Source organism: Salvia hispanica, chromosome 2 (genome assembly GCF_029641045.1).
Source record: "Salvia hispanica isolate PSC_SH4W2 chromosome 2, Shi_PSC_v1, whole genome shotgun sequence".
In the NCBI taxonomy this organism is placed as follows: domain Eukaryota; kingdom Viridiplantae; phylum Streptophyta; class Magnoliopsida; order Lamiales; family Lamiaceae; genus Salvia; species Salvia hispanica.
In genome coordinates this window covers 59,230,086-59,250,207 of record NC_142693.1, presented here as the reverse complement: position 1 = coordinate 59,250,207, position 20,122 = coordinate 59,230,086, and the positions used below count along the sequence as shown (strand labels likewise).

The following is a 20,122-nucleotide window of genomic DNA, read 5'->3' as shown; positions in this document are numbered from 1 at the left end:
TGTATACTAGTTGATATTGCATAGAAATAAGTTTGCGAAACCAAATATCCCAATAAAAGAATCTGATGAATCTTGTATTTTGAAGCTAAATTCCTAATTACTTTATGCATGTCCCTGCAATTTTGCGAGATTCGAAAGCTTCACTGTAATATCTGGGAGATGTTGAATCTTTGAAAGCTTCACTTGATTGGCAAGCATTAGTTAGCATAAATTATAAACTCTATGGGCTATAATCTGTACTTTTTATCTCTATATAGTGAACTAATTACTGGATTACTGTTGCATCTCACTTGTGCTTTTAGATGGCTTGTTTCCGACTCATGTTTATTAACATACAATTGTTTTGCTTAATCTTAATCTATGCCGAAACTCTTCATTTCCAGTGTTAATATTTTGAAAATCTCTCATGTAGCAGTTATTTAAAAGTGAGTTAACATTACTCATTAACATGGTTAAGTTATGCAAAATTAAAAGACACTATGATTTATGTAGTTTTTCCTTGGTTGCTGCTGATACATAGGAAGATCTAGCACTTAGTAGACATGAAAATAAGTTCCATAAGTTGCAGAAACAAGTATTGGAATCTTTATGGGGAGAATATTCAAATTTGGAATAGAGAAGAAAAAGTTTGAACTAATGAAGCAAAGAGGAGGATATCATTTGTTTGTTCTACAAGTGATGTTGAAAAATTGATATATTCCTCCTTTTGTGTTTATCTAAAACAGTTTCAGATTCTGTACCGAGTTGGGAGAATTCAACAAGACTGATGAGTGCTCATCCTTGGTAATATGTGGACTGCGATGACTTCCATACCTTCAGGTGGCTCCAATGTCCAAACGTTATGAGGCCTTGCAATTGCAGTTGCTGAGATGTCCACCACAAAAATCTTGGAGCCATCATCTGAAACAGCGCAAACTTTTCCACGGCCTGCAGATATATGCTGAGATCCTTTCAGGTGATTCGAAGGCCCAACAAACTCTTCCCAGCAATCATTTTCCGGATCATACTTGCTCAGGCTTCCAGTTTCCTGATCTACCACATACATAAATTGGTCGTCTGTCGTTGCTGGTCCTGACCATCCCCCAAGCATCCCCCTCGGCATTTGCTCCCATTTATTCATCGAAATGTTGTACACAGCGCCTTCTTTCAGCGCCCTCCCCTTTATGTTTACCATGCAGAGTTTCCCTCTGTACCCGATCGCTTCAATGGCTTCTCTACTAAGCTTTGCGTCTTTACACGCTGTCCTCGTCTCCCACATCCACTCTGCTTCCTTCTTTGACATGTCCCATCTCTCAAGAGATCTTGCCACATCTCTTTGGTAGTGTGCGCCCGTCCCACTTGCCACGTACACTGAGGTGTCCATTGAGCCAGCGACGCACCAACGCCTTGGAGAGGTAAACGGAGGCCCAAGGCTCCACTTGCTGGAAAGAGGGTTGAATAGTAGTGGATGGCTCAGTGCTGGGAGAAATTTGTGAGTGTTGGCAGCTATGACAAGTAGATGGCCTGATGCCGCGATAGATTGGACTGGAAGGATCCTTGATATGTAAGAAGGATGCCGGCTTAGCATGCAGAGAGGTGAGCCAGAAGTGGGGGGGCTTGGAAGGGATCTCCACTTCCATGCAACGGGGTCGAAGCAGAAGAAACTAGCCGAGTGGATTTGGCATGCAGAGTCCGGTGCAGGGGAGGTTGGTGCTAGAAGTGCGTAAAGAGAGTAGAAAGGAGGGAAGTTGGGAGAATAGATGAAGCGGCGCCATAAAATGCAGACTCGGTAAAGGAGGGAAGGTGGCAGAGTTGCAAGACAAAGGGAGGCTAGATGGTTAGGCAAGCCGGGGAGTAGGACATGCTCGGTTTGCAAGTCGTTCCCATCGATGTTTTTGCAGTGCTTCTTTGCAGCTTCCATGGAGGCTGTTTGTTGCTGGTCTTGCGGGAAAGCTTGTATAATAATGATTGATGAGGAAAAAAGGTAATCAACTTTACTTGCCTTTTAAGCATTGTCTTTGGACCAGTTTATGTGCCAAAGTGGAGTAGGTTTTGGATGAACTAATGAAACTATCATTTTTGGCTAATAAATATTGCAAAAGTATATAGGACAAATGTTAACCTTCAACTGATACAAACAAATGTCTGTGGATTTGCTTGCTATGATGAGGAAAGTGGGTTTTATTTCAATTTTTCTTGCTTTCCTCTGTTTTAGACTTTTAGTTTAAGATTTCGTACATACAGTGGGAGGATATGATATGAATTGTGAATTATTCACTGAGTCACATTTCACTTTTACCATAAATGGTAAATAGGTCCTACATTCCGCTAACTCACTTCACTCACATTATATTATAAAATCAATTTTAAAAAGTGGACCCCATATTTCGAAAACTTTACAATTCACTATTCTTTATATTTCTTCGTGTCCACACCAAATGTGATTGTTATCGTGGAACGGAGGAAGTAGAGAATATTATCTAACAATATGTCATTCTCTTATTTCTCTAACGTGTCATGTGTGTTGGAAAAAGGAATATTTTGTCTCATTTTTGAGGATATTTTTGAGGATATTTCGGTGGATATTTGAGTAAATTCAATAGATAAAAGATTGGAAACATTGTCAGAGTTAGAAATATTTCATGGAAATTATTGAATTAAATCCTTAACTATTTGGCGTGTACTAATAAAACATTAAATATATAAAACATTAAATATGTAAAGAATTTAAAAAGTATATATTCTCAATAATATATGTGCAATTTCATTATTATTATTATTATTATTATTATTATTATTATTCCGATTGCCAAAAAAATTTTATGAAGCATTTTATTCCCATAAATGATGTATATAAAAATTACATAATACAAGATGTTTAGTTGATTTATATAAAGAAATATTTTAATAATATTCTAAAGTTGGATTTGTTTTATCCTTTCTGTCGTTTTCTTTATTGATTATTCAAAATACAATTAACAAAACTCTACTCTTGATTCGTTCAATTTTGATATTTTATAAATCTTAAATCAGTGGATTAGTTGTTTCACTATATCAATTGATAGATGGCATTACGAATCTCAACCTCCAACTAAAAAGTGATTAAAAAAAACCTACAAACCCACTAAATCTGTAATCTGTTATATTACTTCATTTGTCTTCTAAAAACAGAGACATTATCTCATTTCGTATTCAGGGTGATTGCAGATTGGGAAATGGAAGGGGGTGGTAGACAAGGTATTTTTTTTAGTGTTCGAGGTGGAGGCGGACATGGAAATTTTAAGTCCAAATAAGAAAAATTAATCGCATGGGGGTGCAATCGACCCCTCCGACTACCTGGATCTGCCGCTGCAAGAGATTGATGTTACATATTATGAATTGGTAGATTGTGAAAATAATTTTTTGTGTCGAGCTACAAGAGATTGATGTTACATATTATGACAAGTAAAATACGCAAAAATATATAATAAAAGAATGTTCACAACTTTTTTTTCTTCAAATTTACACAAATTAGTTAAAACATTCACGCACAGAAGATTACTCAAATCCACAACGACAAAGTGCTACCATGATGGTAAGACGCTTCATCTTCAATAGATTGGAAGTTCAAGATATATGGAGTGAAGTCTGTGCGAGTTGTAACAGCAAAAATATGTACTAAAAGTATGTATTTAGAATTCTCAATCTATTGGTCGAAGAAAAACGTATTATTAAGTGAACCGTACTTTGTTATAGTAGTTATAGTTATTTAAAATAGGGTTATAGTGAAAATACCCACTTCGATGAAAATTTATATAAGCATTAACATTAGTAGATAACACCCACTTGGATAAGAATTTGTATAAGTGTATCATTTTGCTTCACTTTTACATATTTAGTTGAATAAAATTGTCACACTTAAAGTATTTGTAAGATCAACAATAACAATGACAGACATGAGTTTTTCCAACAAGTTTGCAGAAACCTCCACGTTCACAGTCATTGATGCAATAAAGCCAACATTTTCCATCATTTTCTGGATTATCATCCACCTTTGGTATGCATTTCCCAACACTTGGGAAATTCTTACAACATTTCCCAGCTCCATCTACACACCCACTGCCTGAATTTACTCAAAATATAACATATTCATAAATCATTATAAATCATTATATTCACATAATAACATACTAATAATTTTGATAAAAATACAAAACTAATATTGAGAAATCAATTAAAACAGAGAACATTAATTTAAACCTTAATTTAATGTGGCTTATGTGTGAATTTTGATTGATTGCTTATCCATTATTATAACATTGAATTCATGTCACTATATACATAAATTGAAGGCATTATAATATTACAAAATGAACATTGTTATAATTCAAGTTATATTGTGCAGATTCCTTCATATGTAAATATGCAATTAGAACTTTTTTCATAATCCTTATATAATTACTTTTAATTTGATATGGACTTATGAAAAATAATTTAAATTGAGTTAGCTATACAAAATACTCTCTCCGTCCCAGTTTCAGAGTCCAATTTTGCCATATTAGTCCGTCCTAGTTCAATAGTTCCATTTAGAATTTACCATATTTGAACATAAAATTTTACCTCATTGTTCATCAAATGTACACTCAAATGCCATTACTTTCATAAAAATAAAACAAAACAAAATCCTAAACATACAAAAAGTCAAAAGGGTCTCACTTTCCATTACCTCACTTCAATTATTATACACTCCAACAATTTCTTAAAACTAGTGTCATAACTAAATCTTACTCTTAAACTGGGACGAAGGGAGTAAATTATAAGGTTTTATAATAAACTTATGATCGAGAACTAACCGAAAAGAATGACAAAAAGCGTGAGAGCTATGAAAACAGAAACATTCCTCATTGCAACCAATCGAGTGTAGAAATATGATCCTTCAATTTATGTTTTCTTCAGCCAAGTGTATAATTATGATCCTTCAGTTTATGATATCTTCAGGCTTAACATTTTCAGAATTTATAAGAAAATGAAATCCATAAATTTTGTTAATATTTAATGATAGATGGAAAGTAAAAAAGCACGTGCATATGGATGATTGCTTACCATAGTAATTGTTGCTACTACTTAATTGACTTGATCTTCAGACAATCAACCTGCCTATGATTGGAATTTGACTATTATTAAGTAAGCTTTAATCCTACTAATAAGGTGACAATTGATATACATTAATTAGTTTAGATGGGAAATAATAGATTTGGAAATGGAATAAATAAGATAAGAATGGAATGAGGTGAATCACACATTTTTATGACTCGTCTATCGGATGATTAAATAGAGTAACAATGAAATTATGAGTATTATCAAATTATTAAATAAATACTCATACTTCAAAATATTATTATGTCAAATCATAAAACCATGAAACCATACTCCCATCGTCCACAATCAAAAGTCTAATTTTTCAGCAAGAGTTAATTATAAGAAATGTGAAAAAAAATATAAGTTAAAAAGTAAGAAAATGTTTGTCGTAATTTTATATACTATTACTACCTATGTTCCATCCAAACCACTCAATCTCTCTACATTCTTAATATCTACTAAAATATTTTTTAAAATATTTACTACTATCTTTACTATCTTTTTTATAGTACTCACTCCATCCCACTTAAGATGTCCACTTTCTATATTTGGAATATGCGGAGCTTGAATTTGGTTTGGATATCAAGTTGGGAAACTTGGGCTCTTAAGTGCTAGGCTTAACTTTAATATGGTTTGGACTTGCAACAAGTCAACCCATTATAGCACAGTGTGATTTCCTTTTTCTTTGGGGCGACGTCGAAAGTAAATGGACGGAGCAGCTATGAAAAATTTACGTCCGGATCCATGGTAACTGGTCACTGGGGAGGGGCGACCGCACCCTCCTGCCACTCCCTGGATCCGCCAGTCATGTTACAAAGTTCAGTTCATATACATATATATAAAAAAATAAATTCGAGTACGTTTTTTATTTACATAAATAGCATTGCTTGAAGTTAAACTGGATACATACATATGATCACGGGTAAATAAGTTTTGTTTAATAGAAACACAAATAAACAACATTATATAAGCTTAATTTGTGTTCAAATTAAAGCAAAATCCAACAAAATTAAACAGAAGAAATGCCTTGCCTTGGATTAATTGGATTCAATTTCCCTCTTCGATCATCAACAAATGTGTATTACGATCAGTGATAAATCATCTTTTTCTCTAATCGAAATACATACATTTATATGAATATTAATAAAAATGTGACAAAACACATTTTAATGTATGAATAAATGATCATGCGGAGCAGCGGCCTTGATGGGCGGAGGAGACCGACATGGAGGCGTTTCTGGCGGCGACAGGGGGCTTGTGGTCTATGTCGTTGGGACGGAAGAGGCAGTGCTTGATGCAGGCGTAAATGTAGGCCATGAGCCAAAAGAGCCAGGTGGAGCAGATAAGGGCAAGGGCGGCAACAGGCTGCCACGGCCGAGAGAGGTCCGGAACAAAGACGTAGAACACAAGGAGAAGGCCGCCGATGGTCACACACAAGCAGAAGAAGGTGCAGATCAATGGGATGATAAAACTTTTTTCTTCATCTGCTTCCATTAATTTATTTTCCTTCCTCCTCCTTCAATAATGTCCTTTGGCCTCCTCTCCCTATCTCCCCCTGCCTCTTTTAAATGTATATTTTTGGATGTATATATACGGTTCGATTCGGGAGGATTTCTTCTCTCATGCATGCATGCATAGGAGGACGAAGGATGTATTCATATTCATATTCATATTCATATTCATATTCGTATTCGTATTCAACGGGATAAGGCGCTGTTACAACGGCAATTCTAACTTTGGGAAAATTAACGTGGACCCATAGTTTTTCTTCTGATGTCAAAATTCTGGCTCTGTCACGTCCTATTAGAGCCATTATCAATTTTGTTTGGTCTACAACATAATTGCTACAAATTTTGACTATTCTTTGAGTTTGGACACATTTTATATAGTAAATTGTAGCAATAACATTATACGTTTGTAAGGAAATAGACGCATGTCCAAATATTTATTAGAACGAAATTATGACACTGTACTAAGATGATGAATGTCCTTTTGTGACAGAGACATGATTAATTGCTAAAAAGTTCAGGCGAAACTTTCGATTTAAACAATTATTTTGTTGTTAGTATACAAAATCTAATTTTTCAAATCGCAACAAAATATTTTTGCTTCTAAAAAATCTTGCAACTCCCCTACTAGAATGGAGTAGCTAGAATTCTGAAAAACCAATCACCATGAGGAGCAAGAGTAAAAATTTAGTGGTCCAGACTCATGTCAATCACAATTGCATAAAGAAGAAAAAAAAAAGTACTACTTTAATTATGATTGACGACTCGACAAACTAAGTATATTTCTGCACGTAGCCCGTCCCATTGTTTTCATCTCGATAGTTGTAGTACTACTTATTAGATGAAATTATATGGAAATTGTAACGTTACCATAAAAAATAAAAAAAAATTACGTTATACAACCGAGAGTTGCTTCTCAATCCCAATCAAATGATTAAGATTTAAGAGTCATGAGCTTCTCATGATTTCCACAACATATCTTTATTTTATTAGTGAGGTTATGGTTTGTATTTCTTGATTACTTGATGTGTCCTACAAGTCCTTATCTAGTAACTCAAAACTACCCATATTTTTTAGCAATTTTGATTAGTTAGCTGCACGCAATATATATAAAGACTTAGAGAGAGAGAGAGAGAGAGAGATTAATTGTTGTTGAAGAAAGATAGATGAATCCCACAATTATATTGTTCCCTAAAAAGAGTCCAGTTTGATGCAAGACTGTAAAACTTTTGTCTATCAGACTTCCCAAAACCTGCGTGGAAGCTATTCCAATGCCCCTTCTTAAGCAATCGTTTTAACAATTTAATTTAGTATGAGAGAGAAGAAAGATACTCCATGTTTTGATTATAATTTAATTAGTGTTTTAGTTGTAAACGAAATGTTGTTTCTTTTTCATGGAAGGAAATTGTTTTACAAAAGACAAAGCATATTTCCTATAATGCTTTCACATATCTTTAACTAGTATTTCTTCTTAGGTATTTGGAATTTTATAACTAAACCATTGATTTAGACGAGAAATTAAGTATATACGGAGTAGTATAGAGTCAACAACCTTGAATTAAGTTAGGAGGCATGTTCAGCATTGCTCAACCTCTTGCAAGAAACGGTCTCACTGCAAATATTATATAATTTCATATATATGTTCTTGTTTATAGGGTCCTATTCTAATGCTTATAGCACCCTAATCCAAAATCAAGACTAAATCTCCACCCTTGGATTTTAAAATGAGTGGATGAGATTAAAGCTCACAAGTCTCAATAAATAGTAGACAAAATATCAACAAAAGGGTAATATCATCATTATGTTATCATATGATAATTTTCGTGGGTGTTTTTTTATATGAACATTGTGTATTACAAATATCAACAATATGACATTAGAATATCAACACAAGCACAAGAAAATATCAACACATTTTTATTGAGATTGGACATGCATAATATTGAGGTTTCGCCTACAATATATTGAGATTTTTTGTTGCATTTGTTGATAAAAGCTGCTTATCAACATGTACGAAAATTGAAATATAATTTATCAAATTTTATCACCCGAACATCGTCGGAACATATGCAATTAAGATCTCGTTGGAATCCTTATTAAATTATCTTTAATTTGATATATTTTTTGCTAAAAAATAATTTAAATTGAGAGAGTTACGTAAATTTAAAGATTTGAGATGATTTTGAGGAGAGAGAAAGTAGTTAGTTATAATTACTAAATATAGGATTTGACATTAATACCCTTTTAATTTAATTAATAATTATTTAAATTTAAAATATATTACACTTGACATTATATCAACCACAAGATCTTCTAATCTAATGGTTAAAAATTGGTCTCAATTTTGGATTGCTAATTAGTTAGCAATTGATCACCTCCCCTTGTTTATATATATATATATATATATATATATATAGGGATGTACTAATATGCTAACTAATTTTAAAGTGCTAACGTACATCCAATCACGTGCTGCCACGTGGCACGAAAAATGCAATATTATATATAGAAAAATGCAATATGAATTTCGACAGATTGCATTTTTGTTATATGAAGATTGCATTTTTTATTGTTGAGTTTTGCATTTTTGATATTGACTGTTTAATTTGCATTTTATATCTATACGGATTGCATTTATATATGTGAAAATGCAAAACTTAACAATAAAAAATGCAATTTATGTGAAATGCAAAACTTAACAATAAAAAATGCAATTTTCCTATAACTAAAATGCAATCTGCGAAAATGCATGAACAACTTCACAAATGTGTTTTCGTGCCACATGGCAGCACGTGGTTGGATGTACGTTAGCACTCTAATTAAGGATGCGCCCTAGTGCTCCCCTATATATATATATATATATATAGAGTTGTGATCAATGTCGAACCATTCTTAAAGACCGAACTAGAGACCAAATCTCATCCATCCATTAATCACATCTAATGGTTATTAATAATTACACATTAGCTGATTTTTTTATTTTGTTAAATTGACACAAGGGTAGTTTTGGAAGAACCAAAATGATGCAGCTACGTGTATACACCTCTTCCCTTCCCAAATCCAATCCACTTCTCTCTCTCTATGTTTCTCTCTCACCTATCCCCGGCGCAACTACCTCCATGGCCTCCCCCGCCCCATCGCATCCGAGTTGAGGAAGAAACACCACTCTGCGGAGTGGATCTTCGATCTGGTGGAGATGGAAAAGCTCACCGACTACACATGGAATGAGGCATATAGCGTCGTGGAACAAGCTAATGGCGGAGCAGAACCGATTCATGGAACAGATTCGCGCCAGTTTCTCGCTGCATCGCGCATCTATGGGGCGTGAACACGGATGTGGTGCAAGCAGCGTACGATCTGAATATGATGATGTCAGCGTAATGGGTGGTAGTGATGGGGAGGATGGTAGATAACATGGTGTTGCACTTGTTGTTCAGCATAGTGTAGGTGGTGCATAAGAAGATAATTGATGAGGTTAGGAGAATGAGCTGGAGGGGATGCTGGACGAGTTGCCGTCAGTGGCTGAGAAGAGGAAGAAGCTGCAGAGCAGCGTCACCTACTTCAGTCGTTGCGATTGATTGGATGCATTTCTGAGTGGAGAAGAAAGTCTGGAAATTGTCATTATTTAGATTTATATATTACTTCAAACACCTAGGCTATAACTTCTTTCAGTTAGATTATTACTCCATTCACCTAGGTTATTACTTCATTCGACTAGGTTATTACTTCATTTCCTGTTCTATTACTTAATTCAAATAGCGCTAAGGATTGAAGTAGTCAGAAAGTTTCACGACTTGAGAAAGAAATAAAGAATATGTCCATGCCTGACTGTAAATGTGTCAAATGTGGCGGGGTTGGTCGGCTTGATTCAAGGAATTGCGACAAGATAGTGAGGAGGAGGAGGAGGAGGAGGAAGAAGAAGAAGAAGAAGAAGAAGAAGAAGAAGAAGAAGAAGAAGAAGAAGAAGAAGAAGAAGAAGAAGAAGAAGAACTGATGAGTTTATTTCTTTATAGTAAATTATTCATTCCAGTAGGTTTCGTACTTCATTCATGTAGTTATTTACTTCATTCCAGTTGTTTATTACTTTATTCCAATTGTTTATTACTTCACTATACTTTGAATTTGCATTTATTTAAATTTTGGCACACATTAAATCAAATAGACTATATGAAGTGTTTTATTAATGAAGTATTTATTCTTTATAATGATGTATTCGTATGCTAAGACTGCACTTGCCTATTAATCATGCTTGTGTGTTCAATACTTCATTGTCGTAGTTTATTACTTCATTCCAGTAATTTAATAGTGTGCGTGAACTAAAATTGTTTGAATTTTCTCCAAAATAGCCAACTATTTCCACAGTAGGAGAAAGTTGGTAAACCACGCCATGCTCACTATATAAATCTCATAACCAAATACAAAATCTCAATTACAAAAAAGAAAAACACAAACTTTTCCAATACAATAAATCATCCAAAAATGAAACACCAACGCATCTCAATAGGATGAGCCATGATTCTGGCCATCGCCCCTTTGTTAGGCTTGGGGATAGCCCATTCAGCGACTGCACAAATGTCCTCATCAATAATGCCTCAACTACATCTCCAGAAACTCTTCATCCCCTCCTCCGATTTGATTTCTCATTCAGCTGTGAGCTAGAGGATTTTTCCCCAACATTTTTTTCACCTATATACAAGAAACACATAACAACAATTCAGCATTTGAAACATAGTTTATATTACCTCAGTAAAATAGTTTGTAACTTCATCATTTAGGTTCTTTAGTTCATTACAGACATACTTTACATAAAAATATGCATACAAAACAGGTCAATTTATATTACTTCATTCCATGAGGTTATTACTTCACTAATTAAGTTATTTAGTTCATTCAATGTAATTTCTTAGCAAAATATGCATACAAAACAGTGAATTTATATTATTTCATTTCATGAGATTGTTACTTCATCAAGTGGTTAGTTTGTTCATTCAATGTAATTTCTAGCAAAATATGCATACAAAGCATGTCAGTTTATATTCTTCATTTCATGAGGTTATTACTTCATCACGTAGGTTATTTAGTTCATTCAATTGTAATTTTCTTCACCAAAATGCATACAACACAGTTAACTTCATCGTATGAATTTACAATTTCATTATGACTAGGTCATAACTTCATTTTTAAGAAATGAAGAAAGTCATAAACTCGTACATATATACCAACAATAGTGGGTCTATGATAATAAATAAACTTCACAAAAAGAAATGCATATATTGCTTGATTCGGGCTAGAGAAGCTTCGAGAATAATTTGTAGTCATCAAGTTTGATTTTGAAGGATTTCTGGGGGAAATCGTCGTGGTAGATTGAAGGAATTTTTCAGAGTGGAAAAGAACAGATAGAGACTGTGTTATATGTATAGTTTGCGAAGAATTAATTTTGTAATGAACTAAATAACACACATGATGAAGTTATAACCTCAAAGAATGAACTAATATAAACTGAACTGTATCGTATGCATAGATTACGAAGAATTATAATTGTAATGAACTAAATAACGCACTTGATGAAGTTATAACCTTAAGTAATGAAATAATATGAACTGAATTGTGTTGTATGCATAGTTTGCAAAGAATTATAGTTGTAATAAACTAAATAACATACCCAATAAAGTTATAACCACATGTAATAAAGTAATATGGACTTAATTGTGTTTAATAAGGTAGTGAACTGAAGTAATAACTCACTTGAAGTTTGATGAAGTAAAAAGCTATTGTGATGAAGTGATATACTTGTTGAATGAAGTAAATGCACGTACGAATGAAGTAGTGATCACTCTTCCGTAAACTTCATCACGTAAATGATTTACTAGTTCATTTCGTTCGTTCATTACTTTGAATCAACATAAAACAAGACAATAACTATTGATAAGTGATTGTCCAACAGAACATTTATCACGATAATCTTAATCATATGTTATATATTTTGTTTGGTAAGAGATTGAAAGGTTAATAAATAATAAAACGAAACGCAAAAAAAAGTATTTCATTAGTAGAATTATGTGCTTTTGAAATGAGATTTTATTTTACCTCCAAAAATTTAAACGACAGCAAACTAAATGAATATATCATAATAAATAACGAGGATGTGGAAATACCTTAATAATGCATGCACATATAGTTATCTTTAAATGAATAGGTTCAGCATTAACATATGAATACATCATAATAAAGATAAAGTACTTCATTATTAAAACAATTCATACAGTCTATTCACTTTAAAGTTTGCAAAAAGTTTAAACAGGTTCAAGTTCAAAGTGGAATGAAGTAATAAAGTACCGAAATGAAGTAGTTAACTACAGGAATGAAGTATCAAACCTATTGGAATGAAGTAATAAATACAATCAAATAAATGTATCACAACATTTTCAGAAAATCAAAATGCTAACAAAAGAATATCACTAAAACAACTCTTCACTTATATTTGCTTCTTCTCATATGTTTTGTCGCAATTCCTTGAATCATGCCAACCAACTATGTGGCATTTGGCACATCTACGACCAAGCTTGGACAAATTCTTTATTTCTTCATATGGCATATCTACGACCAGGCTTGGACATATACTCTATTTAGAAAATAAAACAAGACACTGGTATAAAACATAAAAACTAAATATTGTTAGTCAAAAATCATAATAAACACAAATATGTAATATTGAGAATGGATAGATATTTACTTCATTCCAATAGGATTTTACTTCATTCAAAACCATTAATACTTCATTGGACTACGGGTTTACTTCATTCCAGCATTTGATCAAACAAATGCTATATACATTCGAAAAGCAAAGTTTCCGTACGTTTTCACTATCTATGAATTAATTAATAATGATCAGTTTAAAATTAGACCATCTGTAGTTTTGGTTGAGCAAGCATATTCAAATCCCCTAGTCGAGTCGACATTATCATCAAGCATAATAGATTCATCTTTACAAGTGCAAGCTTTCCAAAACAGTAGTCAAGTCAGAAACAAAAGCTAAGCTCACAAAGTGATGAAGCAAGAAACATGATTGATAGGCTATATCATCTTCTTCACTCTCTGTGTCCACTTTATCTTCACCAAAACCATAAACCTTAGGCTTAATATTCAGCTATTTTTTCATTATATTGGAGAGTCAGAACGACCGACATAAATAACAAAAAAACACACAACTTAATCATCAAACCTCTACATTCTTTGAAACATTTCTACAAACACATCAAAGGCACAACTCCAAGCAACCATCTCTTACCTGAAACTGTTTTCCTCCTCTACTATGTCTCTTCATGCTCGAATCACAATTGAAACCCCACAGATCCTGCAACGAATTTAATCACTTATCTATACATACATACGCCCACATTTGTTAGAGCAAATTGAAGGAAGATTCGCACTTTGTGGCTGGTACCAAACAAGTAATGACGGATGAGAATGGAAAAACAATAAAAGTAAAAACAATAAAGCAATAGGTGTCGTTCACCTTCGGTGGACTATTTGTGAGTGTCAACCATTACGAATTAACATCCGATTTCGGATTAGGCTGAAGAGTTGTCGAACTAGGCAGATGGAGATGCCGAATCGGCTGATGGAGATTCTGAATCGGGGATGGTTGTCATCGATTTCAATTGAATCGGCTGGAGATGATCGATGGAGATGCTGAGCGACCGATGGTGATGCTGAATTGACCAATGGAGATGCTGAATGATGGATGACTGTCGTCGATTTCAGTTGAATTAGCTAGAGATGATCGATGAAGATGAAGATTCCTTGATTTTTCAGCTAGGTTTTCAGAGAGGTTTTGAGAGAAGTTTTGAGAGAAGAAGAGACAGAGAGACGAGAATGTGAATGAGTGAATTTTTTGAGATATTGAATTCTAATTTTTTACCCTAATTATAAAATGACGTAAATACCCCTATGTTGAAGTAATTTGTCTACCTAATGAAGGAGGGAAATTAATAAAGCATTGTCTAATCTCATCCATTAAAAACTAGATCTAAGGGCCCAAATTTGATCTCTAGTTCGGTCTTTAAGACTGGATTTGTGAATAATGGGACTCTATATATATATATATATATATATATATATATATATATATAGGTTTGTGTTAAAATGATAACCCCTCTTAAAATGACACCGTGACACCGCTTATACAGCAATATTATAAACTCTACACAGCAATATTACAAACACTACACAGCAATCTATAAATTGCTGTATAGTGTGTCGGATATTGCTGTTCAAGAAAAATTGTTGTATAAAGACCAGCACATTGCTGCCCGTCTTTTTTCAGATTTTTTTGCCACGTGGCAGCTTATTATTCGTCCACATGTACAAATGATTGGCTAGAAATTGTGGTATGGTGTTATTTTAAGGGGTGGTGGCACCCTAACATGCCCCTATATATATATATATATATATATATATATATATATAGGGGTGCGTTAAAATGACAACACTCTTAAAATGACACTGTGGCACCACGCTAGACTGCAATATCATATATGCTACACTGCAATAGTATAAACGCTAGACTGCAATCTATAGATTGCAGTCTAGCGTATTAGATATTGCAGTCGGGAAAAATTGCAGTCTAGTGTATTGGATATTGCAGTCCGCGAAAATTTACCCTTGAGCAATTTTTATGATTGTCACATGGCAGCTTATTATTCGTCCACATGTACAAATGATTGGCTAGGAATGGTGGTATGGTGTTACTTTAAGAGGTGTTGTCATTTTAACACAATCCTATATATGTATATCTATATAGAGTCCCATTATCTACAAATCCACTCTTAAAGACCAAACCACCGAACCATACCAAATTAGGGCTTTTAGATCTAGTTTTTTATGGATAAGATACAGAAATATATAAATTATTTTCGCCCTCATCACGAGCCTATTTTAATTCATCTGAAGGTAAATAAGTCATACTAACATGTTACGAAAATTTAACTTCGTTCCATAATATATTACTTCATTCTAGTAGGTTTTTACTTCATTCCAGTAGGTTTTTACTTCATTCCAGTACGTAAATGTGGTTTCACCGTCGGGTGCCGTTCTTTCTCTCTACAATATCTATCACCAACGCCATGGCGCTAATATGGTTTAATAAACACATGGAATAATGTAATAAATTATTGGAATGAAGTATGTGTAGAAGCATTTGAAGTACAGAATGAAGTAATAAACCTATATAATGAAGTAAAATGGGCTTGTAATGAAGCCGAAAAAATTTTCACAGCAGCACATCTCATCAAAAAAACTAGATCTAATGGCCCAGATTTGGTCTCTAGAGTTGTGATCAATGTCGAACCAATTTTAAAGACCGAACTAGAGACCAAATCTGGGCCATTAGATCTAGTTTTTTTTATGAGATGTGCTGCTGTGAAAATTTTTTCGGCTTCATTACAAGCCCATTTTACTTCATTATATAGGTTTATTACTTCATTCTGTACTTCAAATGCTTCTACACATACTTCATTCCAATAATTTATATTATTCCATGTGTTTATTAAACCATATTAGCGCCATGGCGTTGGTGATAGATATTGTAGAGAGAAAGAACGGCACCCGACGGTGAAACCACATTTACGTACTGGAATGAAGTAAAAACCTACTGGAATGATGTAAAAACCTACTAGAATGAAGTAAAAACCTACTAGAATGAAGTAATATATTCTGGAACGAAGTTAAATCTTCGTAACATGTTAGTATGACTTATTTACCTTCAGATGAATTAAAATAGGCTCGTGATGAAGGAGAAAATAATTTATAAATTTTTGTATCTTATCCATTAAAAACTTGATCTAAAAGCCCTAATTTGGTAGGGTTCGTTGGTTCGGTCTTTAAGAGTGGATTTGTGGATAATAGGACTCTCTCTCTCTCTCTCTCTCTCTATATATATATATATATATATATATATATATATATAGGTTTGTGTTAAAATGACACCGTGACACCGCTTATACAGCAATATTATAAACGCTACACAGCAATATTACAAACACTACACAACAATCTATAGATTGCTGTATAGTGTGTCGGATATTGCTGGACAAGAAATATTGCTGGTTAAAGACCAGCATATTGCTGACCGTTTTTTCCAGATTTTTTTTTGCCATGTGGCAGCTTATTATTCGTCCACGTGTACAAATGATTGGCTAGAAATGGTGGTATGGTGTTATTTTAAGAGGTGGTGGCACCCTAACATGCCCATATATATATATATATATATATATAGGGGAGCACTAGGGCGCATCCTTAATTAGAGTGCTAACGTACATCCAACCACGTGCTGCCATGTGGCACGAAAAATGCAATATTGTATATATAAAAATGCAATACACATTTGTGAAGTTGTTCATGCATTTTCGCAGATTGCATTTTAGTTATAGGAAAATTGCATTTTTTATTGTTAAGTTTTGCATTTCACATAAATTGCATTTTATATTGTTAAGTTTTGCATTTTCACATATATAAATGCAATCCGTATAGATATAAAATGCAAATTAAACAGTCAATATCGAAAATGCAAAACTCAACAATAAAAAATGCAATCTTCATATAACAAAAATGCAATCTGTCGAAATTCATATATATATAGGGATGTACTAATATGCTAACTAATTTTAAAGTGCTAACGTACATCCAATCACGTGCTGCCACGTGGCACGAAAAATGCAATATTATATATAGAAAAATGCAATATGAATTTCGACAGATTGCATTTTTGTTATATGAAGATTGCATTTTTTATTGTTGAGTTTTGCATTTTCGATATTGACTGTTTAATTTGCATTTTATATCTATACGGATTGCATTTATATATGTGAAAATGCAAAACTTAACAATATAAAATGCAATTTATGTGAAATGCAAAACTTAACAATAAAAAATGCAATTTTCCTATAACTAAAATGCAATCTGCGAAAATGCATGAACAACTTCACAAATGTGTATTGCATTTTTATATATACAATATTGCATTTTTCGTGCCACATGGCAGCACGTGGTTGGATGTACGTTAGCACTCTAATTAAGGATGCGCCCTAGTGCTCCCCTATATATATATATATATATATATATGGTTTTGATCTATGAAGACCAGATTTAAATACAGAAACTCAGAACAAAGTCATACGTAGGGCATTTTTAGGTCATAGTTAGTTTATATTTAGGTCATGCTAACAAAACATGACCTAAAATGATTTTAACATCACATAAACCCAAATCTTATAATATAACCTAAAACTATTTAATCATGACCTTCCATGTTTCAGGTTAATTATTGACCATTAGATCATCTAATCTTAAGACCAAGATTTGGGCTGCATTTCTGAATTTAAATACATTCTTATTTTGATCATCTTATTGAAAATTAGTCAGTGTTTTTTGTTTAAAGCTAGTCTCCCAATCAAGCGCATCCGAACAGACCGAACTCAGTATAAAATAGTGATATCGGTGGCTTTTATAGTTAATAATAATTAATATGTATAAATCACATAAAAATTAATATTAGTACTACTTGAAACTCATGACAATATAACATAGTGAGGAGTGATCAATTGCTAACATATCATTTAATTGCTAACTACAACTAATTTAAGGTCATAGGATTTTAGAAAACGTGTGGTCTACAATTTGCCACGTGTAATTTTCGTTTTTATTAATTAAATAGAAAAAGATAAAAAAAAACTCCAAATTAGGGTTTTGGATGAAAATATCAATATAGTGTTCCAAAAATATTAACACACTTCTTTGAGAATGTCAACACAATGCTTTAAGAATGTTAACCCATTGCTTATATTGACATTTTACCTGTATTATATTGACATATTTTATATAGTATGTTGACATTTCTGCTGTACGAAAAAATTTAAAAGTTTCAAAAATTTTCTCAAATTTTGACGTCGGAACATGCATGTAGGATATCGTTGGAATCCTTATAAAATTATCTTTAATTTGATATATGTTATATGAATTTAAAGTTTTTGGATTTCTTTTAAAATTTAGTTATAACTAATTTTGTAGTTAATTGACATTAATACCCCTATTAATTTTTTTGGAATTAAATTATAGCCTTATTGACGTTTTTTGTTGATCGCATTGACATTTCAGGGTTGATGATCTAGACCTTTAATTTAAATATCTAATAACTATTATTTAGCTATAGTTAGCAATTAAGTATTGAGTTAGCAATATAACATTCCCGTGACATAGTAGTATCAGTTATTCATCAAATTTTGTTTCTACGTATAAGAGTGTGAGACTATTAGGCCCAAGTCGGTCCATTACTACAACACTCTAAGCCCAGATCAAATATACCTTATTGCGTAAGACTGACGCTCTGATCCGGTGATGCACTCATAAATTAGTGTTTTAAGGTAAAAATTTAGCTGAAAAAAGTGTTTGTAACCAGTGTGCCAGAGTTTTATAGCAACAAATAGAAAAAATAGATGAAATAAAAGAAGTGTTCACATTTGACAAGTTGTAGAGAACTGAGAGTGTGACTTTGGGCCAAGTTAATGAGGGCTACTAAGCCACTAGGCCGAGACAACGGGGGCAATTGAATGACTTCAAAGAGCATATGACTCGACCAAGTCACTTTTGGCACAAAGTGACTCAGTCATGTAGGTCATCCAAAATGCGCAAAATAATCTTGCATTTTGATGTCAAATCTTTTCTCAATCTTGGATAGATATCATAAACCTCAGATCTTACACTATATCATTATTAACCATCTCCACCACTATAAATATGCTTGCAAAGGAAGTCCGTATTCATATTTCACCATCCATTTATCTTTTACTGTTTTGTTTATTCTACGATAAAAAAAATTTACTATTCATGTGAATACTAATTCATCAAAAAATCCCTCAATATAAAATTTGATGTGAATACAATTCATCAAAAAAAATCATAAATTAAATAGCTATAGATAATACGTATAAACAAAGTAACTGTCGTAAATACTCATTTCTACTTGTAATAATAATGATGCAGTATAAAATTATGGGATTCAAATTGAATGAAATAACGTAAAGAAAAAGTATTACTACCTTATATGTTTGATTAGAGATAAACAGAATCCTCCAAATCTGCACCACAGCATTTGTGTGAACAACCTTATCCAATCATTGATCGTTTCTTATCCAAATACATCGCGGAAGCTTCAGTTCTAACTAATAACAAAACTATGATAACACCGATTCCAACAGTAATAATTAATGTCAATTCTATAATGAATTTCATCACCGCAACTAATATTTCCTAGATTTAAAGAACATATATACTGTTGCTAGAGATCTCGTTCTACTACGAATTTGTTTTGTAGTAACATACTTGGTGGTATCTTTGGTACTCAATAATCAAGATGCTAATGTTGATATGGTTTGAACTTTATGTGTAATTAGGCTATGATGTTAATTATACTATTTAAATCTAAAAAAAAATCTTATTTTTTCATTTTAGTCCGTTTATCA

The 20,122-nt window shown here is 32.9% G+C and overlaps 1 pseudogene; it reads right to left on the bottom strand.

The window, feature by feature from the left end:
- Window positions 1–533: 533 nt before the first annotated feature.
- LOC125213862 (F-box/kelch-repeat protein SKIP25 pseudogene) lies at window positions 534–1,949 on the bottom strand (annotated as a pseudogene).
- Between the last annotated feature and the right edge of the window lie 18,173 nt (window positions 1,950–20,122).